The following is a 24981-nucleotide window of genomic DNA, read 5'->3' as shown; positions in this document are numbered from 1 at the left end:
CAGGGTCTATGGTCTCGGGAAGAATCTCTTCTCCCGATAAACATTCTGGAACTGAGAGCGATATTCAATGCTCTCAAAGCTTGGCCTCAACTAGCAAAGGCCAAATTCATAAGGTTTCAATCAGACAACATGACGACTGTTGCATATATCAACCATCAGGGGGGAACAAGGAGTTCCCTGGCGATGGAGGAAGTGACCAAGATAATTCAATGGGCGGAGGATCACTCCTGCCACTTGTCTGCAATCCACATCCCAGGAGTGGAAAATTGGGAAGCGGATTTTCTGAGTCGTCAGACATTCCATCCGGGGGAGTGGGAACTCCATCCGGAAATCTTTGCCCAAATAACTCAATTATGGGGCATTCCAGACATGGATCTGATGGCCTCTCGTCAGAACTTCAAGGTTCCTTGTTACGGGTCCAGATCCAGGGATCCCAAGGCGACTCTAGTAGATGCACTAGTAGCACCTTGGACCTTCAACCTAGCTTATGTATTCCCACCGTTTCCTCTCATTCCCAGGCTGGTAGCCAGGATCAATCAGGAGAGGGCTTCGGTGATCTTGATAGCTCCTGCGTGGCCACGCAGGACTTGGTATGCAGACCTGGTGAATATGTCATCGGCTCCACCATGGAAGCTACCTTTGAGACAGGACCTTCTTGTTCAAGGTCCATTCGAACATCTGAATCTGGTTTCCCTCCAACTGACTGCTTGGAGATTGAACGCTTGATTTTATCAAAGCGTGGGTTTTCAGATTCTGTAATAGATACTCTGATTCAGGCTAGAAAGCCTGTAACTAGAAAGATTTACCATAAAATATGGAAAAAATATATCTGTTGGTGTGAATCTAAAGGATTCCCATGGAACAAGATAAAAATTCCTAAGATTCTATCCTTTCTACAAGAAGGTTTGGAGAAAGGATTATCTACAAGTTCCCTGAAGGGACAGATCTCTGCTTTATCTGTTCTACTTCACAAAAGGCTGGCAGCTGTGCCAGACGTTCAAGGGTTTGTTCAGGCTCTGGTTAGAATCAAGCCTGTTTACAGACCTTTGACTCCTCCCTGGAGTCTAAATCTAGTTCTTTCAGTTCTTCAAGGGGTTCCGTTTGAACCCTTACATTCCGTAGATATTAAGTTATTATCTTGGAAAGTTTTGTTTTTGGTTGCAATTTCTTCTGCTAGAAGAGTTTCAGAGTTATCTGCTCTGCAGTGTTCTCCGCCCTATCTGGTGTTCCATGCAGATAAGGTGGTTTTGCGTACTAAGCCTGGTTTTCTTCCGAAAGTTGTTTCCAACAAAAATATTAACCAGGAGATAGTTGTTCCTTCTTTGTGTCCGAATCCAGTTTCAAAAAAGGAACGTTTGTTACACAATTTGGACGTAGTCCGTGCTCTAAAATTCTATTTAGAGGCTACTAAAGATTTCAGACAAACATCTTCTTTGTTTGTTGTTTATTCTGGTAAAAGGAGAGGTCAAAAAGCAACTTCTACCTCTCTTTCTTTTTAGCTTAAAAGCATTATCCGATTGGCTTATGAGACTGCCGGACGGCAGCCTCCTGAAAGAATCACAGCTCACTCCACTAGGGCTGTGGCTTCCACATGGGCCTTCAAGAACGAGGCTTCTGTTGACCAGATATGTAAGGCAGCGACTTGGTCTTCACTGCACACTTTTGCCAAATTTTACAAATTTGATACTTTTGCTTCTTCAGAGGCTATTTTTTGGAGAAAGGTTTTGCAAGCCGTGGTGCCTTCCATTTAGGTGACCTGATTTTCTCCCTCCCTTCATCCGTGTCCTTAAGCTTTGGTATTGGTTCCCACAAGTAAGGATGACGCCGTGGACCAGACACACCTATGTTGGAGAAAACAGAATTTATGCTTACCTGATAAATTGCTTTCTCCAACGGTGTGTCCGGTCCACGGCCCGCCCTGGTTTTTTTAATCAGGTCTGATGAATTATTTTCTCTAACTACAGTCACCACGGTATCATATGGTTTCTCCTATGCATATTTCCTCCTGTACGTCGGTCGAATGACTGGGGTAGGCGGAGCCTAGGAGGGATCATGTGACCAGCTTTGCTGGGCTCTTTGCCATTTCCTGTTGGGGAAGAGAATATCCCACAAGTAAGGATGACGCCGTGGACCGGACACACCGTTGGAGAAAGCAATTTATCAGGTAAGCATAAATTCTGTTTTTAAGCAACTTTCTAATTTACACCTATTATCAATGTTTCTTCATTCTCTTGCTATGTTTATATAAAAATAAGGCATCTAAGCTTTTTTCTTGGTTCAGGACTCTGGACAGCAGTTTTTGATTGGTGGATGAATTTATCCACCAATCAACAAGGACAACCTAGGTTGTTCACCAAAAATGGGCCGGCATCTAAACTTACATTCTTGCATTTCAAATAAAGATTCCAAGAGAATGAAGAAAATTAGATAATAGTTGTAAATTAGAAAGTTGCTTAAAATTCCATGCTCTATCTTAATCACAAAAGAATAAATTTGGGTTCAGTGTCCCTTTAAGTCAATCTCTCCTCCTTGGAGTCTTAATTTGGTTTTGAGAGCTTTACAGGCTCCTCCGTTTGAGCCTATGCATTCTCTGGACATTAAATTACTTTCTCTTGTAAAGTGTATCCAGTCCACGGATCATCCATTACTTGTGGGATATTCTCCTTCCCAACAGGAAGTTGCAAGAGGATCACCCACAGCAGAGCTGCTATATAGCTCCTCCCCCAACTGCCATATCCAGTCATTCTCTTGCAACTCTCAACAAGCATGGAGGTAGTAAGAGAGAAGTGGTGAAACGTAGTTGTTTTTTTTCTTCAATCAAAAGTTTGTTGTTTTTAAATGGTACCGGAGTTGTACTATTTTGTCCCAGGCAGAAAATAGAAGAAGAATCTGCCTGTGATTTCTATGATCTTAGCAGGTTGTAACTAAGATCCATTGCTGTTCTCACACATGACTGAAGAGAGAGGTAACTTCAGCGGGGGAATGGCGTGCAGGTTATCCTGCTATGAGGTATGTGCAGTTAAAAAAAATTCTAGAAGATGTGAATGCTAGAAAATGCTGCTGATACCAGATTTATGTAAGGTAAGCCTGAATACAGTGATTTAATAGCGACTGGTATCATGCTTACTTTCTGAGGTAATACTCTTATAGATTTACAATATAAAACGTTTGCTGGCATGTTTTAACGTTTTTATATATACTCTGGCGATAAAACTTTATTGGGGCCTAGTTTTTTTCCACATGGCTGGCTTAAATTTGCCTAGAAACAGTTTCCTGAGGCTTTCCACTGTTTTAATGAGTGGGAGGGGCCTAATTTAGCGCATTATTGCGCAGTAACTTTTACAGACTGAGACATCCAGCTTCCTCCAGGAGTCCCCTGAATGCTAAAGGACCTCTCTTAAGGGCTCTTAGGCTTTCCAAAATCGTTTGTTGGGCAAGGTAGGCCCACAGCAAGGCTGTGGCAGTTTGGTGTGACTGTTAAAAAACGTCTATATTGATTTTTTGATCCATTTTTTGAACTAAGGGGTTAATCATCCATTTGCAAGTGGGTGCAATGCTCTGTTAGCTTATTATACACACTGTAAAAATTTCGTTTGATTTACTGCTTTTTTTCACTGTTTTTCAAATTCTGACAAAATTTGTTTCTCTTAAAGGCACAGTACCGTTTTTATTTTTTGCTTGTTAACTTGATTTAAAGTGTTTTCCAAGCTTGCTGGTCTCATTGCTAGTCTGTTTAAACATGTCTGACATAGAGGAAACTCCTTGTTCATTATGTTTAGAAGCCATGGTGGAACCCCCTCTTAGAATGTGTACCAAATGTACTGATTTCACTTTAAGTAATAAAGATCATATTCTGTCTTTAAAAAATTTATCACCAGAGGAATCTGATGAGGGGGAAGTTATGCCGACTAACTCGCCCCACGTGTCAGACCCTTTGACTCCCGCTCAAGGGACTCACGCTCTAATGGCGCCAAGTACATCTAGTGCGCCCATAGCGTTTACTTTACAAGACATGCCGGCGGTCATGGATAATACCCTGTCAGCGGTATTATCCAGACTACCTGGGTTTAGAGGAAAGCGAGACAGCTCTGGAGTTAGAAGAAATACAGAGCATACTGCCGCTTTAAGAGCTATGTCTGATACTCCCTCACAATATACAGAAGCTGAGGAAGGAGAGCTGCTTTCTGTGGGTGATGTTTCTGACTCAGGGAAAAAGATTCAACCTGATTCTGATATGTCTACATTTAAATTTAAGCTTGAACACCTCCGCGTGTTGCTCAGGGAGGTTTTAGCTGCTCTGAATGACTGTGATACAATTGCAGTGCCAGAAAAATTATGTAGATTGGACAAATACTATGCAGTGCCGGTGTGCACTGATGTTTTTCCAATTCCTAAAAGGTTTACAAAAATTATTACTAAGGAATGGGATAGACCAGGTGTGCCGTTCTCTCCCCCTCCTATTTTTAAGAAAATGTTTCCAATAGATACCACCACACGGGACTTATGGCAGACAGTCCCTAAGGTGGAGGGAGCAGTTTCTACCCTAGCTAAGCGTACTACTATCCCGGTCGAGGACAGTTGTGCTTTCTCAGATCCGATGGATAAAAAGTTAGAGGGTTACCTTAAGAAAATGTTTATTCAACAAGGTTTTATTCTACAGCCCCTTGCATGCATTGCCCCAGTCACTGCTGCGGCTTTCTGGTTTGAGTCTCTGGAAGAGGCTTTACAGGTAGAGACCCCATTGGATGACATGCTTGACAAGCTTAGAGCACTTAAGCTAGCCAATTCTTTTGTTTCTGATGCCATTGTTCATTTGACTAAACTAACGGCTAAAAATTCTGGTTTTGCTATTCAAGCGCGCAGGGCGCTATGGCTTAAATCATGGTCAGCTGACGTTACTTCAAAGTCTAAGCTGCTTAACATTCCCTTCAAGGGGCAAACCCTATTCGGGCCTGGTTTGAAGGAGATCATTTCTGATATCACTGGAGGAAAAGGTCATGCCCTTCCTCAGGATAGGTCCAAATCAAGGGCCAAACAGACTAATTTTCGTGCCTTTCGAAACTTCAAGGCGAATACGGCATCAACTTCCTCTAATGCAAAACAAGAGGGAACTTTTGCCCAGTCCAAGTCGGTCTGGAGACCTAACCAGACCTGGAACAAAGGTAAGCAGGCCAAAAAGCCTGCTGCTGCCCCTAAGACAGCATGAAGTATCAGCCCCCTATCCGGTAACGGATCTAGTAGGTGGCAGACTTTCGCTCTTCGCCCAGGCTTGGGCAAGAGATGTCCAGGATCCCTGGGCGTTGGAAATTGTATCCCAGGGATATCTTCTGGACTTCAAAGCTTCTCCTCCAAAAGGGAGATTTCACCTTTCACAATTATCTGCAAACCAGATAAAGAGAGAGGCATTCTTACACTGTGTTCAAGACCTCCTAGTTATGGGAGTGATCCATCCAGTTCCACAGGAGGAACAAGGACAGGGATTTTACTCATCTGTTTGTGGTTCCCAAAAAAGAGGGAACCTTCAGACCAATTTTAGATCTCAAGATTTTTAACAAATTCCTCAGAGTTCCATCATTCAAGATGGAAACTATTCGTACCATCCTACCTATGATCCAGGAAGGTCAATACATGACTACAGTGGATTTAAAGGATGCTTATCTTCACATTCCGATACACAAAAATCATCATCGGTTTCTCAGGTTTGCCTTCCTGAACAGGCATTACCAGTTTGTAGCGCTTCCCTTTGGGTTAGCTACAGCCCCAAGAATCTTTACAAAGGTTCTGGGGTCACTTCTGGCGGTCCTAAGACCGCGGGGCATAGCAGTGGCCCCTTATTTAGACGACATTCTGATACAGGCGTCAAATTTCCAAATTGCCAAGTCTCATACGGACATAGTTCTGGCATTTCTGAGGTCGCATGGGTGGAAGGTGAACAAGGAAAAGAGTTCTCTATCCCCTCTCACAAGAGTCTCCTTTCTGGGAACTCTAATAGATTCTGTAGAAATGAGGATTTACCTGACAGAGTCCAGGTTATCAAAACTTCTAAATTCCTGCCGTGTTCTTTATTCCATTTCTCGCCCTTCGGTGGCTCAGTGTATGGAAGTAATCGGCTTAATGGTAGCGGCAATGGACATAGTGCCGTTTGCGCGTCTACATCTCAGACCGCTGCAACTATGCATGCTCAGTCAGTGGAATGGGGATTACACAGATTTGTCCCCTCTACTAAATCTGGATCAAGAGACCAGGGATTCTCTTCTCTGGTGGCTATCTCGGGTGCATCTGTCCAAGGGAATTACCTTTTGCAGGCCAGATTGGACAATTGTAACAACAGATGCCAGCCTTCTAGGCTGGGGGGCAGTCTGGAACTCCCTGAAGGCTCAGGGATCGTGGACTCAGGAGACGACACTCCTTCCAATAAACATTCTGGAAATAAGAGCGATATTCAATGCTATTCAGGCTTGGCCTCAGCTAGCGACAATGAGGTTCATCAGATTTCAGTCGGACAACATCACGACTGTGGCTTACATCAACCATCAAGGGGGAACAAGGAGTTCCCTAGCGATGTTAGAAGTCTCAAGGATAATTCGCTGGGCAGAGATTCACTCTTGCCACCTATCAGCTATCCATACCCAGGTGTAGAGAACTGGGAGGCGGATTTTCTAAGTCGTCAGACTTTTCATCCGGGGGAGTGGGAACTCCATCCGGAGGTGTTTGCGCAATTGATTCATTGTTGGGGCAAACCAGAACTGGATCTCATGGCGTCTCGCCAGAACACCAAGCTTCCTTGTTACGGATCCAGGTCCAGGGACCCCAAGGCAACGCTGATAGATGCTCTAGCAGCGCCTTGGTCCTTCAACCTGGCTTATGTGTTTCCACCGTTTCCTCTGCTCCCTCGTCTGATTGCCAAAATCAAGCAGGAGAGAGCATCAGTGATCTTGATAGCGCCTGCGTGGCCACGCAGGACTTGGTATGCAGATCTGGTGGGCATGTCATCCTTTCCACCATGGACTCTGCCGCTGAGACAGGACCTTCTACTTCAAGGTCCTTTCAACCATCCAAATCTAATTTCTCTGAGGCTGACTGCCTGGAGATTGAATGCTTGATTTTATCAAAGCGTGGTTTCTCCGACTCAGTCATTGATACCTTAATTCAGGCACGAAAGCCTGTCACCAGCAAAATCTATCATAAGATATGGCGTAAATATCTTTATTGGTGTGAATCCAAGGGCTACTCATGGAGTAAGGTCAGGATTCCCAGGATATTATCTTTTCTCCAAGAAGGATTGGAGAAAGGATTGTCAGCTAGTTCCTTAAAGGGACAGATTTATGCGCTGTCTATTCTTTTGCACAAGCATCTGGCGGATGTTCCAGACGTTCAGGCATTTTGTCAGGCTTTAGTTAGAATCAAGCCTGTGTTTAAACCTGTTGCTCCACCTTGGAGCTTAAATTTGGTTCTTAAAGTTCTTCAGGGGGTTCCGTTTGAACCTCTTCATTCCATAGATATCAAACTTTTATCTTGGAAAGTTCTTTTTTTGGTAGCTATTTCCTCGGCTCGTAGAGTTTCCGAGTTATCTGCCTTACAATGTGATTCTCCTTATCTGATCTTCCATGCAGATAAGGTATTTCTGCGTACCAAACCTGGGTTTTTACCTAAGGTGGTATCTAATAAGAATATCAATCAGGAGATTGTTGTTCCATCATTGTGTTCTAATCCTTCTTCAAAGAAGGAACGTCTATTACACAATCTTGACGTGGTTCGTGCTTTAAAGTATTATTTACAAGCTACTAAGGATTTTTGTCAAACATCTGCTTTGTTTGTTGTCTACTCTGGACAGAGGAGAGGCCAAAGGGCTTCGGCAACCTCTCTTTCGTTTTGGCTAAGAAGTATAATCCGCTTAGCTTATGAGACTGATGGCCAGCAGCCTCCTGAAAGGATTACATCTCATTCTACTAGAGCTGTGGCTTCCACATGGGCCTTTAAAAATGAGACTTCTGTTGAACAGATTTGCAAGGCGGCGACTTGGTCTTCACTTCATACTTTTTCAAAATTCTATAAATTTGATACTTTTGCTTCTTCGGAGGCTATTTTTGGGAGAAAGGTTTTACAGGCAGTGGTACCTTCCGTTTAAGTACCTGCCTTGTCCCTCCCTTCATCCGTGTACTTTAGCTTTGGTATTGGTATCCCACAAGTAATGGATGATCCGTGGACTGGATACACCTTACAAGAGAAAACATAATTTATGCTTACCTGATAAATGTATTTCTCTTGTGGTGTATCCAGTCCACGGCCCGCCCTGTCATTTTAAGGCAGATATTTTTTAATTTTAAACTTCAGTCACCACTGCACCCTATGGTTTCTCCTTTCTCTGCTTGTTTTCGGTCGAATGACTGGATATGGCAGTTGGGGGAGGAGCTATATAGCAGCTCTACTGTGGGTGATCCTCTTGCAACTTCCTGTTAGGAAGGAGAATATCCCACAAGTAATGGATGATCCGTGGACTGGATACACCACAAGAGAAATAAATTTATCAGGTAAGCATAAATTATGTTTTCTTGGAAAGTATTGTTTCTTTTGGCTATTTCTTCTGCTAGAAGAGTTTCTGAATTATCTGCTCTTTCTTGTGAGTCTCCTTTTATGATTTTTCATCAGGATAAGGCAGTTTTGCGGACTTCATTTAAATTTTTACCTAAGGTTGTGAATTCCAACAATATTAGTAGAGAAATTGTTGTCCCTTCGTTGTGTCCTAATCCTAAGAATTCTTTGGAAAGATCTTTGCATTCTTTGGATGTGGTAAGAGCTTTGAAATATGTTGAAGCTACTAAAGATTTCAGAAAGACTTCTAGTCTATTTGTTATCTTTTCTGGTCCTAAGAAAGGTCAGAAAGCTTCTGCTATTTCTTTGGCTTCTTGGTTAAAACTTTTGATTCATCATGCTTATGTGAAGTCGGGTAAATCCCCGCCTCAGAGGATTACGGCTCATTCTACTAGTTCAGTTTCTACTTCCTGGGCTTTTAAGAATGAAGCTTCTGTTGATCAGATTTGCAAAGCAGCAACTTGGTCTTCTTTGCATACTTTTACTAAATTCTACCATTTTGATGTTTTTTCTTCTTCTGAAGCAGTTTTTGGTAGAAAAGTACTTCAGGCAGCTGTTTCAGTTTGATTCTTCTGCTTATAATTTCATTTTTTTTTTATTATAAGATTAAAACTTTTTGATTTGGGTTGTGGATTATTTTTTCAGCGGAATTGGCTGTCTTTATTTTATCCCTCCCTCTCTAGTGACTCTTGCGTGGAAGTTCCACATCTTGGGTATCTGCTATCTCATACGTCACTAGCTCATGGACTCTTGCCAATTACATGAAAGAAAACATAATTTATGTAAGAACTTACCTGATAAATTAATTTCTTTCATATTGACAAGAGTCCATGAGGCCCACCCTTTTTGTGGAGTTATGATTTTTTTGTATAAAGCACAATTATTCCAATTCCTTGTTTGATGCTTTTGCTTCTTTCTTATCACCCCACATCTTGGCTATTCGTTAAACTGAATTGTGGGTGTGGTGAGGGTGTATTTATAGGCATTTTGAGGTTTGGGAAACTTTGCCCCTCCTGGTAGGAATGTATATCCCATACGTCACTAGCTCATGGACTCTTGCCAATATGAAAGAAATGAATTTATCAGGTAAGTTCTTACATAAATTATGTTTTGTTTTTCAAGAAGAATTGTGACTTGTGTTTTCTTTGAAGTGCCAGGAGCCTCCTAAATAGCCCTACCAAATGTTATTGTGTATGCATTGAGTCATAAAGCCACTCAAGCTCTTAGTTTCAGAAAATACACAGGAAAGGGTTTATGGCTTAGGCTGTCGATAGAATGCATGATGCAAAACAGGGCCTCCATCACAAAAACTGACCAGGTCACTGAAAGGACATTGGTATATTATGTACATATGTGTGTTAAAACTGTTATAACCTTAAATGAAGGTAAATATGACAACCTATGGCATATTTGATATCAAACCGATTCTCCCAAGGAAATTAAGAGGTTCCCGATATGTAAATATAGAAATAGTTACCTAGCAGAAATTATAATGGATTGTATAATTTCAGGCAAGAACTTAGTCTATTGAAGGGCATAAAGACAGGGGGGTTTCTTAGCCCGCCCAGGAGGGTGTGGTCAGGCAACCTGATCTCTGGAAAATGGTATAAGAATCTTATGTTTTTAACAATAAGGTGTTCATTCTTACAAGGGGAGCTGTTTTACAGAAGTAAGGAGCCATCATTTTTATGCCAGCCCCTGGCACAGAGCTTTAAGCTAGGAAAGTATTCAATCCTGTTTTCTCCTTTTTATTTTAAAACACTGTTTGCGTGTGTAATTTTATTTGAAACAACTTTTTATTAATAATGCATTGTGCATAATATTTTTGGCATAATAAATAATTCCTTTATTAAGTTTGGCCTTTGTCTAATAATTGAACCACGTTACTGAAAGACTGGAATATTAGAACTGTATAATTTAGGTTATTTTCTGCTAAATTGTATTTAGAGGGTTAATGTGTAAAGTCTGGGTTTTTTCTTAGGATTTTCCCTTTAACAAATTTTAAGTGGTGGCAGTATTGGAGCTATAGGATTGTTGGTTTAGTGTGGGTGGCATTAAAAGGGAGTTTAGGGCATTTCTCTTACGTCTAGTACAGACTAGGGAGTGTGGTTAACCCTTCACCCACTAAACTGAATCACAAGCTTGCCTGGTGTGGCTAGATTGTGACCTATTGGTGACAGAAAAAGGGGGCTGATAACCCTTTCTGTACCAAATAAGTGACTGGCGCAGGGTTGGATAACCTTGGTTCGTCACAAATTGGTGGGCAGCGGTGTAGATAAAAAATTTTAAGGCTAAAACTATATAGTCACACATTGCAAACAGTCCCCTTCCCTATTCTCTGTTTTCTTTCATGTAATTAGCAAGAGTCCATGAGCTAGTGACGTATGGGATATACATTCCTACCAGGAGGGGCAAAGTTTCCCAAACCTTAAAATGCCTATAAATACACCCCTCACCACACCCACAATTCAGTTTTACAAACTTTGCCTCCTATGGAGGTGGTGAAGTAAGTTTGTGCTAGATTCTACGTTGATATGCGCTCCGCAGCAAGTTGGAGCCCGGTTTTCCTCTCAGCGTGCAGTGAATGTCAGAGGGATGTGAGGAGAGTATTGCCTATTTGAATTCAATGATCTCCTTCTACGGGGTCTATTTCATAGGTTCTCTGTTATCGGTCGTAGAGATTCATCTCTTACCTCCCTTTTCAGATCGACGATATACTCTTATTTATATACCATTACCTCTGCTGATTCTCGTTTCAGTACTGGTTTGGCTTTCTACAAACATGTAGATGAGTGTCCTGGGGTAAGTAAATCTTATTTTCTGTGACACTCTAAGCTATGGTTGGGCACTTTGTTTATAAAGTTCTAAATATATGTATTCAAACATTTATTTGCCTTGACTCAGAATGTTCAACATTCCTTATTTCTTTCATGTAATTAACAAGAGTCCATGAGCTAGTGACGTATGGGATATACATTCCTACCAGGAGGGGCAAAGTTTCCCAAACCTTAAAATGCCTATAAATACACCCCTCACCACACCCACAAATCAGTTTTACAAACTTTGCCTCCAAGGGAGGTGGTGAAGTAAGTTTGTGCTAGATTCTACGTTGATATGCGCTCCGCAGCAAGTTGGAGCCCGGTTTTCCTCTCAGCGTGCAGTGAATGTCAGAGGGATGTGAAGAGAGTATTGCCTATTGAATGCAGTGATCTCCTTCTACGGGGTCTATTTCATAAGGTTCTCTGTTATCGGTCGTAGAGATTCATCTCTTACCTCCCTTTTCAGATCGACGATATACTCTTATATTTACCATTTCCTCTACTGATTCTCGTTTCAATACTGGTTTGGCTTTCTACAAACATGTAGAAGAGTGTCCTGGGGTAAGTAAGTCTTATTTTCTGTGACAGTCAGTGGAATGGGGATTACACAGATTTGTCCCCTCTACTAAATCTGGATCAAGAGACCAGGGATTCTCTTCTCTGGTGGCTATCTCGGGTGCATCTGTCCAAGGGAATTACCTTTTGCAGGCCAGATTGGACAATTGTAACAACAGATGCCAGCCTTCTAGGCTGGGGGGCAGTCTGGAACTCCCTGAAGGCTCAGGGATCGTGGACTCAGGAGACGACACTCCTTCCAATAAACATTCTGGAAATAAGAGCGATATTCAATGCTATTCAGGCTTGGCCTCAGCTAGCGACAATGAGGTTCATCAGATTTCAGTCGGACAACATCACGACTGTGGCTTACATCAACCATCAAGGGGGAACAAGGAGTTCCCTAGCGATGTTAGAAGTCTCAAGGATAATTCGCTGGGCAGAGATTCACTCTTGCCACCTATCAGCTATCCATACCCAGGTGTAGAGAACTGGGAGGCGGATTTTCTAAGTCGTCAGACTTTTCATCCGGGGGAGTGGGAACTCCATCCGGAGGTGTTTGCGCAATTGATTCATTGTTGGGGCAAACCAGAACTGGATCTCATGGCGTCTCGCCAGAACACCAAGCTTCCTTGTTACGGATCCAGGTCCAGGGACCCCAAGGCAACGCTGATAGATGCTCTAGCAGCGCCTTGGTCCTTCAACCTGGCTTATGTGTTTCCACCGTTTCCTCTGCTCCCTCGTCTGATTGCCAAAATCAAGCAGGAGAGAGCATCAGTGATCTTGATAGCGCCTGCGTGGCCACGCAGGACTTGGTATGCAGATCTGGTGGGCATGTCATCCTTTCCACCATGGACTCTGCCGCTGAGACAGGACCTTCTACTTCAAGGTCCTTTCAACCATCCAAATCTAATTTCTCTGAGGCTGACTGCCTGGAGATTGAATGCTTGATTTTATCAAAGCGTGGTTTCTCCGACTCAGTCATTGATACCTTAATTCAGGCACGAAAGCCTGTCACCAGCAAAATCTATCATAAGATATGGCGTAAATATCTTTATTGGTGTGAATCCAAGGGCTACTCATGGAGTAAGGTCAGGATTCCCAGGATATTATCTTTTCTCCAAGAAGGATTGGAGAAAGGATTGTCAGCTAGTTCCTTAAAGGGACAGATTTATGCGCTGTCTATTCTTTTGCACAAGCATCTGGCGGATGTTCCAGACGTTCAGGCATTTTGTCAGGCTTTAGTTAGAATCAAGCCTGTGTTTAAACCTGTTGCTCCACCTTGGAGCTTAAATTTGGTTCTTAAAGTTCTTCAGGGGGTTCCGTTTGAACCTCTTCATTCCATAGATATCAAACTTTTATCTTGGAAAGTTCTTTTTTTGGTAGCTATTTCCTCGGCTCGTAGAGTTTCCGAGTTATCTGCCTTACAATGTGATTCTCCTTATCTGATCTTCCATGCAGATAAGGTATTTCTGCGTACCAAACCTGGGTTTTTACCTAAGGTGGTATCTAATAAGAATATCAATCAGGAGATTGTTGTTCCATCATTGTGTTCTAATCCTTCTTCAAAGAAGGAACGTCTATTACACAATCTTGACGTGGTTCGTGCTTTAAAGTATTATTTACAAGCTACTAAGGATTTTTGTCAAACATCTGCTTTGTTTGTTGTCTACTCTGGACAGAGGAGAGGCCAAAGGGCTTCGGCAACCTCTCTTTCGTTTTGGCTAAGAAGTATAATCCGCTTAGCTTATGAGACTGATGGCCAGCAGCCTCCTGAAAGGATTACATCTCATTCTACTAGAGCTGTGGCTTCCACATGGGCCTTTAAAAATGAGACTTCTGTTGAACAGATTTGCAAGGCGGCGACTTGGTCTTCACTTCATACTTTTTCAAAATTCTATAAATTTGATACTTTTGCTTCTTCGGAGGCTATTTTTGGGAGAAAGGTTTTACAGGCAGTGGTACCTTCCGTTTAAGTACCTGCCTTGTCCCTCCCTTCATCCGTGTACTTTAGCTTTGGTATTGGTATCCCACAAGTAATGGATGATCCGTGGACTGGATACACCTTACAAGAGAAAACATAATTTATGCTTACCTGATAAATGTATTTCTCTTGTGGTGTATCCAGTCCACGGCCCGCCCTGTCATTTTAAGGCAGATATTTTTTAATTTTAAACTTCAGTCACCACTGCACCCTATGGTTTCTCCTTTCTCTGCTTGTTTTCGGTCGAATGACTGGATATGGCAGTTGGGGGAGGAGCTATATAGCAGCTCTACTGTGGGTGATCCTCTTGCAACTTCCTGTTAGGAAGGAGAATATCCCACAAGTAATGGATGATCCGTGGACTGGATACACCACAAGAGAAATAAATTTATCAGGTAAGCATAAATTATGTTTTCTTGGAAAGTATTGTTTCTTTTGGCTATTTCTTCTGCTAGAAGAGTTTCTGAATTATCTGCTCTTTCTTGTGAGTCTCCTTTTATGATTTTTCATCAGGATAAGGCAGTTTTGCGGACTTCATTTAAATTTTTACCTAAGGTTGTGAATTCCAACAATATTAGTAGAGAAATTGTTGTCCCTTCGTTGTGTCCTAATCCTAAGAATTCTTTGGAAAGATCTTTGCATTCTTTGGATGTGGTAAGAGCTTTGAAATATGTTGAAGCTACTAAAGATTTCAGAAAGTCTTCTAGTCTATTTGTTATCTTTTCTGGTCCTAAGAAAGGTCAGAAAGCTTCTGCTATTTCTTTGGCTTCTTGGTTAAAACTTTTGATTCATCATGCTTATGTGAAGTCGGGTAAATCCCCGCCTCAGAGGATTACGGCTCATTCTACTAGTTCAGTTTCTACTTCCTGGGCTTTTAAGAATGAAGCTTCTGTTGATCAGATTTGCAAAGCAGCAACTTGGTCTTCTTTGCATACTTTTACTAAATTCTACCATTTTGATGTTTTTTCTTCTTCTGAAGCAGTTTTTGGTAGAAAAGTACTTCAGGCAGCTGTTTCAGTTTGATTCTTCTGCTTATAATTTCATTTTTTTTTTATTATAAGATTAAAACTTTTTGATTTGGGTTGTGGATTATTTTTTCAGCGGAATTGGCTGTCTTTATTTTATCCCTCCCTCTCTAGTGACTCTTGCGTGGAAGTTCCACATCTTGGGTATCTGCTATCTCATACGTCACTAGCTCATGGACTCTTGCCAATTACATGAAAGAAAACATAATTTATGTAAGAACTTACCTGATAAATTAATTTCTTTCATATTGACAAGAGTCCATGAGGCCCACCCTTTTTGTGGAGTTATGATTTTTTTGTATAAAGCACAATTATTCCAATTCCTTGTTTGATGCTTTTGCTTCTTTCTTATCACCCCACATCTTGGCTATTCGTTAAACTGAATTGTGGGTGTGGTGAGGGTGTATTTATAGGCATTTTGAGGTTTGGGAAACTTTGCCCCTCCTGGTAGGAATGTATATCCCATACGTCACTAGCTCATGGACTCTTGCCAATATGAAAGAAATGAATTTATCAGGTAAGTTCTTACATAAATTATGTTTTGTTTTTCAAGAAGAATTGTGACTTGTGTTTTCTTTGAAGTGCCAGGAGCCTCCTAAATAGCCCTACCAAATGTTATTGTGTATGCATTGAGTCATAAAGCCACTCAAGCTCTTAGTTTCAGAAAATACACAGGAAAGGGTTTATGGCTTAGGCTGTCGATAGAATGCATGATGCAAAACAGGGCCTCCATCACAAAAACTGACCAGGTCACTGAAAGGACATTGGTATATTATGTACATATGTGTGTTAAAACTGTTATAACCTTAAATGAAGGTAAATATGACAACCTATGGCATATTTGATATCAAACCGATTCTCCCAAGGAAATTAAGAGGTTCCCGATATGTAAATATAGAAATAGTTACCTAGCAGAAATTATAATGGATTGTATAATTTCAGGCAAGAACTTAGTCTATTGAAGGGCATAAAGACAGGGGGGTTTCTTAGCCCGCCCAGGAGGGTGTGGTCAGGCAACCTGATCTCTGGAAAATGGTATAAGAATCTTATGTTTTTAACAATAAGGTGTTCATTCTTACAAGGGGAGCTGTTTTACAGAAGTAAGGAGCCATCATTTTTATGCCAGCCCCTGGCACAGAGCTTTAAGCTAGGAAAGTATTCAATCCTGTTTTCTCCTTTTTATTTTAAAACACTGTTTGCGTGTGTAATTTTATTTGAAACAACTTTTTATTAATAATGCATTGTGCATAATATTTTTGGCATAATAAATAATTCCTTTATTAAGTTTGGCCTTTGTCTAATAATTGAACCACGTTACTGAAAGACTGGAATATTAGAACTGTATAATTTAGGTTATTTTCTGCTAAATTGTATTTAGAGGGTTAATGTGTAAAGTCTGGGTTTTTTCTTAGGATTTTCCCTTTAACAAATTTTAAGTGGTGGCAGTATTGGAGCTATAGGATTGTTGGTTTAGTGTGGGTGGCATTAAAAGGGAGTTTAGGGCATTTCTCTTACGTCTAGTACAGACTAGGGAGTGTGGTTAACCCTTCACCCACTAAACTGAATCACAAGCTTGCCTGGTGTGGCTAGATTGTGACCTATTGGTGACAGAAAAAGGGGGCTGATAACCCTTTCTGTACCAAATAAGTGACTGGCGCAGGGTTGGATAACCTTGGTTCGTCACAAATTGGTGGGCAGCGGTGTAGATAAAAAATTTTAAGGCTAAAACTATATAGTCACACATTGCAAACAGTCCCCTTCCCTATTCTCTGTTTTCTTTCATGTAATTAGCAAGAGTCCATGAGCTAGTGACGTATGGGATATACATTCCTACCAGGAGGGGCAAAGTTTCCCAAACCTTAAAATGCCTATAAATACACCCCTCACCACACCCACAATTCAGTTTTACAAACTTTGCCTCCTATGGAGGTGGTGAAGTAAGTTTGTGCTAGATTCTACGTTGATATGCGCTCCGCAGCAAGTTGGAGCCCGGTTTTCCTCTCAGCGTGCAGTGAATGTCAGAGGGATGTGAGGAGAGTATTGCCTATTTGAATTCAATGATCTCCTTCTACGGGGTCTATTTCATAGGTTCTCTGTTATCGGTCGTAGAGATTCATCTCTTACCTCCCTTTTCAGATCGACGATATACTCTTATTTATATACCATTACCTCTGCTGATTCTCGTTTCAGTACTGGTTTGGCTTTCTACAAACATGTAGATGAGTGTCCTGGGGTAAGTAAATCTTATTTTCTGTGACACTCTAAGCTATGGTTGGGCACTTTGTTTATAAAGTTCTAAATATATGTATTCAAACATTTATTTGCCTTGACTCAGAATGTTCAACATTCCTTATTTCTTTCATGTAATTAACAAGAGTCCATGAGCTAGTGACGTATGGGATATACATTCCTACCAGGAGGGGCAAAGTTTCCCAAACCTTAAAATGCCTATAAATACACCCCTCACCACACCCACAAATCAGTTTTACAAACTTTGCCTCCAAGGGAGGTGGTGAAGTAAGTTTGTGCTAGATTCTACGTTGATATGCGCTCCGCAGCAAGTTGGAGCCCGGTTTTCCTCTCAGCGTGCAGTGAATGTCAGAGGGATGTGAAGAGAGTATTGCCTATTGAATGCAGTGATCTCCTTCTACGGGGTCTATTTCATAAGGTTCTCTGTTATCGGTCGTAGAGATTCATCTCTTACCTCCCTTTTCAGATCGACGATATACTCTTATATTTACCATTTCCTCTACTGATTCTCGTTTCAGTACTGGTTTGGCTTTCTACAAACATGTAGAAGAGTGTCCTGGGGTAAGTAAGTCTTATTTTCTGTGACACTCTAAGCTATGGTTGGGCACTTTATTTATAAAGTTCTAAATATATGTATTCAAACATTTATTTGCCTTGACTCAGAATGTTCAACTTTCCTTATTTCCAGACAGTCAGTTTCATATTTGGGATTATGCATTGAATTATCATATTTTTTCTTACCTCAAAAATTTGACTTTTTTCCCTGTGGGCTGTTAGGCTCGCGGGGGCTGAAAATGCTTCATTTTATTGCGTCATTCTTGGCGCGGACTTTTTTGGCGCAAAAATTCTTTTCCGTTTCCGGCGTCATACGTGTCGCCGGAAGTTGCGTCATTTTTTGACGTTATTTTGCGTCAAAGATGTCGGCGTTCCGGATGTGGCGTCATTTTTGGCGCCAAAAGCATTTAGGCGCCAAATAATGTGGGCGTCTTTTTTGGCGCTAAAAAATATGGGCGTCATTTTTGTCTCCACATTATTTAAGTCTCATTATTTATTGCTTCTGGTTGCTAGAAGCTTGTTCACTGGCATTTTTTTCCCATTCCTGAAACTGTCATTTAAGGAATTTGATCAATTTTGCTTTATATGTTGTTTTTTTCTTTTACATATTGCAAGATGTTCCACGTTGCAACTGAGTCAGAAGATACTACAGGAAAATCACTGCACAGTGCTGGAGCTACCAAGCTAAGTCTGCTATAAACTTTTGGTATCTGTTTTCTCCAGCTGTTATTTGTATTGCATGTCATGTCAAACTTATTAATGCAGATAAAATTTCCTTTAGTACTGTTACATTACCTGTTGCTGTCCGTCAACATCTAATTTTCAGAGTGTTCCTGATAACATAAGAGATTTTATTTTTTAAATCCATTAAGAAGGCTATGTCTGTTATTTCTCCTTCTAGTATACATAAAAGTCTTTTAAAACTTCTCTTTTTTTCAGATGAATTTTTAAATGAACATCATCATTCTGATACTGATAATGGTTCTTCTGGTTCAGAGGTTTCTGTCTCAGAGGTTGATGCTGATAAATCTTTGTATTTGTTCAAGATGGAATTTATTCGTTCTTTACTTAAAGAAGTGTTATTTGCATTAGAAATAGAGGATTCTGGTCCTCTTGATACTAAATGTAAACGTTTAAATAAGGTTTTTAAATCTCCTGTAGTTATTCCAGAAGTGTTTTATCTCCCTGATGCTATTTCTGAAGTAATTTCCAGGGAATGGAATAATTTGGGTAATTTATTTACTCCTTCTAGACGTTTAAGCAAATTATATCCTGTGCCATCTGACAGATTAGAGTTTTTTGGGACAAAAATCCCTAAGGTTATGGGGCTGTCTCTACTCCTGCTAATGTACTACTATTCCTATGGCAGATAGTACTTCATTTAAGGATCCTTTAGATAGGAAAATTGAATCTTTTCTAAGAAAAGCTTACTTATGTTCAGGTAATCTTCTTAGACCTGCTATATTTTTAGCGGATGTTGCTGCAGCTTCAACTTTTTGGTTAGAAGCTTTAGCGCAACAAGTAACAGATCATAATTTTATAGCATTATTATTATTCTATAACATGCTAATAATTTTATTGGTGATACCATCTTTTGATATCATTAGAGTTGATGTCAGGTATATGTCTCTAGCCATTTTAGCTAGAAAAGCTTTATGGATTAAACTTGGAATGCTGACATGTCTTCTAAGTCAACTTTGCTTTCCCTTTCTTTCCAGGGTAAATAATCATTTCGTTCCTTTCCTCACAACAAGGAACAAAAGCCTGATCCTTCATCCTCAGGAGCGGTATCAGTTTGGAAACTATATCCAAGCCTTATAGAAACCTATAGCCAGCTCCTAAGTATCTATGAAGGTGCGGCCCTTATTCCAGCTCAGCTGGTATGGGGCGGATTACGTTTTCTTCAAAGAAATTTGGATCAATTCCGTTCTTAATCTCTGGTTTCAGAAACATTGTTTCAGAAAGGTACAGAATTGGCTTCAAGTTAAGGCCTCCTGCTAAGAGATTCTTTTCTTTCCCGTGTCCCAGTTGACACAGCAAGGCTCAGCATTTCTGAAATGTGTTTCAGATCTAGAGTTGGCTGGAGTATTTATGCCAGTTCCAGTTCTGGAACAGGGGCTGGGGTTTTATTTTATCTCTTCATTGTACCAAAGAAGGTCAATTCCTTCAGACCAGTTCTGGATCTATCATTATTGAATCGTTATGTCAGGATACCAACATTCAAGATGGTTACTGTAGGACTATCCTGCTTTTTGTTTAGCAAGGGCATTATATGTCTACAATAGATTTACAGGATGTGTATCTGCATATTCCGATTCATCCAGATCACTTTTAGTGTCTGAGATTCTCTTTTTAGACAAGCATTACCAGTTTTGTGGCTCTACTGTTTGGCCTAGCCTCAGTTCCAAGAATTTTTTTCAAAGGTTCTCGGTGCCCTTCTTTCTGTAATCAGAGAATAGGGTTTTGGTATTTCCTTATTTGGACGATATCTTGGTACTTGCTCAGTCTTCTCATTTTCGAAGAATCTCATACGAATCGACTTGTGTTGTTTCTTCAAGTTCATGGTTGGAGGATCAATTTACCAATCAGTTCATTGATTCCTCAGACAAGGGTAACCTTTTTAGGTTTCTAGATAAATTCAGTGTCTATGACTCTGTCCTTGTCAGACAAGAGAAGTTTAACATTGATATCAGCTTGTCAAAACCTTCAGTCACATTCATTCCCTTTGGTAGCCTTATGCATGGAAATGTTGGGTCTTAGGACTGCCGCATCAGATGCGATCTCCTTTGCTCGTTTTCACATGCGACCTCTTCAGCTCTGTATGCTGAACCAATGGTGCAGGGATTACTCAAAGATATTTCAATTAATATCTTTAAACCGATTTTACAACACTCTCTGACATGGTGGACAGATCACCATCGTTTAGTTCAGGGGGCTTCTTTGTTCTTCCGACCTGGACTATAATCTCAACAGATACAAGTCTTACAGGTTGGGGAGCTGTGTGGGGGTATCTGACGGCTCAAGGGGTTTGGGAATCTCAGGAGGTGAGATTTCCGATCAATATTTTGGAACTCCGTGCAATTTTCAGAGCTCTTCAGTCTTGGCCTCTTCTGAAGAGAGAGTTGTTCATTGTTTTCAGATAAGACAATGTCACAACTGTGGCATACATCAATCATCAAGGAGGGACTCACAGTCCTCTGGCTATGAAAGAAGTATCTCGAATTTTGGTTTGGGCGGAATCCAGCTCCTGTCTAATCTCTGCGGTTTATATCCCAGGTATGGACAATTGGAAAGCGGATTATCTCAGTCGCCAAACGTTGCATCCGGGCGAATGGTCTCTTCACCCAGAGGTATTTCTTCAGATTGTTCAAATGTGGGAACTTCCAGAAATAGATCTGATGGCTTCTCATCTAAACAAGAAACTTCCCAGGTATCTGTCCAGATCCCGGGATCCTCAGGCGGAGGCAGTGGATGCATTTTCACTTCCTTGGAAGTATCATCCTGCCTATATCTTTCCGCCTCTAGTTCTTCTTCCAAGAGTAATCTCCAAGATTCTGAAGGAATGCTCGTTTGTTCTGCTGGTAGCTCCGGCATGGCCTCACAGGTTTTGGTATGCGGATCCTGTCCGGATGGCCTCTTGCCAACCGTGGACTCTTCCGTTAAGACCAGACCTTTTGTCTCAAGGTCCTTTTTTCCATCAGGATCTGAAATCCTTAAATTTAAAGGTATGGAGATTGAACGCTTGATTCTTGGTCAAAGAGGTTTCTCTGACTCTGTGATTAATACTATGTTACAGGCTCGTAAATCTGTATCCAGAGAGATATATTATAGAGTCTGGAAGACTTATATTTCTTGGTGTCTTTCTCATCATTTTTCTTGGCATTCTTTTAGAATACCGAGAATATTACAATTTCTTCAGGATGGTTTAGATAAGGGTTTGTCCGCAAGTTCCTTGAAAGGTCAAATCTCTGCTCTTTCTGTTCTTTTTCACAGAAAGATTGCTATTCTTCCTGATATTCATTGTTTTGTACAAGCTTTGGTTCGTATAAAGCCTGTCATTAAGTCAATTTCTCCTTCTTGGAGTTTGAATTTGGTTCTGGGGGCTCTTCAAGCTCCTCCTTTTGAACCTATGCATTCATTGGATATTAAATTACTTTCTTGGAAAGTTTTGTTCCTTTTGGCCATCTCTTCTGCCAGAAGAGTTTCTGAATTATCTGCTCTTTCTTGTGAGTCTCCTTTTCTGATTCTTCATCAGGATAAGGCAGTGTTGCGAACTTCTTTTGAATTTTTACCTAAAGTTGTGAATTCCAACAACATTAGTAGAGAAATTGTGGTTCCTTCATTATGTCCTAATCCTAAGAATTCTAAGGAGAAATCGTTGCATTCTTTGGATGTTGTTAGAGCTTTGAAATATTATGTTGAAGCTACGAAATCTTTCTGTAAGACTTCTAGTCTATTTGTTATCTTTTCCGGTTCTAGGAAAGGCCAGAAAGCTTCTGCCATTTCTTTGGCATCTTGGTTGAAATCTTTAATTCATCTTGCCTATGTTGAGTCGGGTAAAATTCCGCCTCAGAGAATTACAGCTCATTCAACTAGGTCAGTATCTACTTCCTGGGCGTTTAGGAATGAAGCTTCGGTTGACCAGATCTGCAAAGCAGCAACTTGGTCCTCTTTGCATACTTTTACTAAATTCTACCATTTTGATGTATTTTCTTCTTCTGAAGCAGTTTTTGGTAGAAAAGTTCTTCAGGCAGCGGTTTCAGTTTGAATCTTCTGCTTATGTTTTTTGTTAAACTTTATTTTGGGTGTGGATTATTTTCAGCAGGAATTGGCTGTCTTTATTTTATCCCTCCCTCTCTAGTGACTCTTGTGTGGAAAGATCCACATCTTGGGTAGTCATTATCCCATACGTCACTAGCTCATGGACTCTTGTTAATTACATGAAAGAAAACATAATTTATGTAAGAACTTACCTGATAAATTCATTTCTTTCATATTAACAAGAGTCCATGAGGCCCACCCTTTTTTGTGGTGGTTATGATTTTTTTGTATAAAGCACAATTATTCCAATTCCTTATTTTATATGCTTCGCACTTTTTTTTCTTATCACCCCACTTCTTGGCTATTCGTTAAACTGATTTGTGGGTGTGGTGAGGGGTGTATTTATAGGCATTTTAAGGTTTGGGAAACTTTGCCCCTCCTGGTAGGAATGTATATCCCATACGTCACTAGCTCATGGACTCTTGTTAATATGAAAGAAATGAATTTATCAGGTAAGTTCTTACATAAATTATGTTTTTCAGACAGTCAGTTTCATATTTGGGATAATGCATTTGAATCAAACATTTTTTCTTACCTTAAAAATTTGACTCTTTTTTCCTGTGGGCTGTTAGGCTCGCGGGGGCTGAAAATGCTTCATTTTATTGCGTCATTCTTGGCGCGGACTTTTTTGGCGCAAAAAATATTTTCCGTTTCCGGCGTCATACGTGTCGCCGGAAGTTGCGTCATTTTTTGACGTTCTTTTGCGCCAAAAATGTCGGCGTTCCGGATGTGGCATCATTTTTGGCGCCAAAAGCATTTAGGCGCCAAATAATGTGGGCGTCTTATTTGGCGCTAAAAAATATGGGCGTCTGTTTTGTCTCCACATTATTTAAGTCTCATTTTTCATTGCTTCTGGTTGCTAGAAGCTTGTTCTATGGCATTTTTCCCATTCCTGAAACTGTCATTTAAGGAATTTGATCAATTTTGCTTTATATGTTGTTTTTTCTCTTACATATTGCAAGATGTCTCACGTTGCATCTGAGTCAGAAGATACTTCAGGAAAATCGCTGTCTAGTGCTGGAACTACCAAAGCTAAGTGTATCTGCTGTAAACTTTTGGTAGCTATTCCTCCGGCTGTTGTTTGTATTAATTGTCATGACAAACTTGTTAATGCAGATAATATTTCCTTTAGTAATGTACCATTGCCTGTTGCAGTTCCTTCAACATCTAAGGTGCAGAATGTTCCTGATAACATAAGAGATTTTGTTTCTGAATCCATCAAGAAGGCTATGTCTGTTATTTCTCCTTCTAGAAAACATAAAAAATCTTTTAAAACTTCTCTCCCTACAGATGAATTTTTAAATGAACATCATCATTCTGATTCTGATGACTCTTCTGGTTCAGAGGATTCTGTCTCAGAGATTGATGCTGATAAATCTTCATATTTATTTAAAATGGAATTCATTCGTTCTTTACTTAAAGAAGTACTAATTGCTTTAGAAATAGAGGATTCTGGTCCTCTTGATACCAATTCTAAACGTTTAGATAAGGTATTTAAATCTCCTGTGGTTATTCCAGAAGTTTTTCCTGTTCCTAATGCTATTTCTGAAGTAATTTCTAAAGAATGGGATAAATTGGGTAATTCATTTACTCCTTCTAAACGTTTTAAGCAATTATATCCTGTGCCGTCTGACAGATTAGAATTTTGGGACAAAATCCCTAGAGTTGATGGGGCTATTTCTACCCTTGCTAAACGTACTACTATTCCTACGTCAGATGGTACTTCGTTTAAGGATCCTTTAGATAGGAAAATTGAATCCTTTCTAAGAAAAGCTTATCTGTGTTCAGGTAATCTTCTTAGACCTGCTATATCATTGGCTGATGTTGCTGCAGCTTCAACTTTTTGGTTGGAAACTTTAGCGCAACAAGTAACGGATCATGATTCTCATAATATTATTATTCTTCTTCAGCATGCTAATAATTGTATCTGTGATGCCATTTTTGATATTATCAGAGTTGATGTCAGGTTTATGTCTCTAGCTATTTTAGCTAGAAGAGCTTTATGGCTTAAGACTTGGAATGCTGATATGGCTTCTAAATCAACTCTACTTTCCATTTCTTTCCAGGGTAACAAATTATTTGGTTCTCAGTTGGATTCTATTATCTCAACTGTTACTGGTGGGAAAGGAACTTTTTTACCACAGGATAAAAAATCTAAGGGTAAAAACAGGGCTAATAAACGTTTTCGTTCCTTTCGTTTCAACAAAGAACAAAAGCCTGATCCTTCATCCTCAGGAGCAGTTTCAGTTTGGAAACCATCTCCAGTCTGGAATAAATCCAAGCCTTCTAGAAAGGCAAAGCCTGCTTCTAAGTCCACATGAAGGTGCGGCCCTCATTCCAGCTCAGCTGGTAGGGGGCAGGTTACGTTTTTTCAAAGAAA

The sequence above is a fragment of the Bombina bombina genome, chromosome 2 (genome assembly GCF_027579735.1).
Source record: "Bombina bombina isolate aBomBom1 chromosome 2, aBomBom1.pri, whole genome shotgun sequence".
In the NCBI taxonomy this organism is placed as follows: domain Eukaryota; kingdom Metazoa; phylum Chordata; class Amphibia; order Anura; family Bombinatoridae; genus Bombina; species Bombina bombina.
This window is presented reverse-complemented; position numbering follows the sequence as displayed.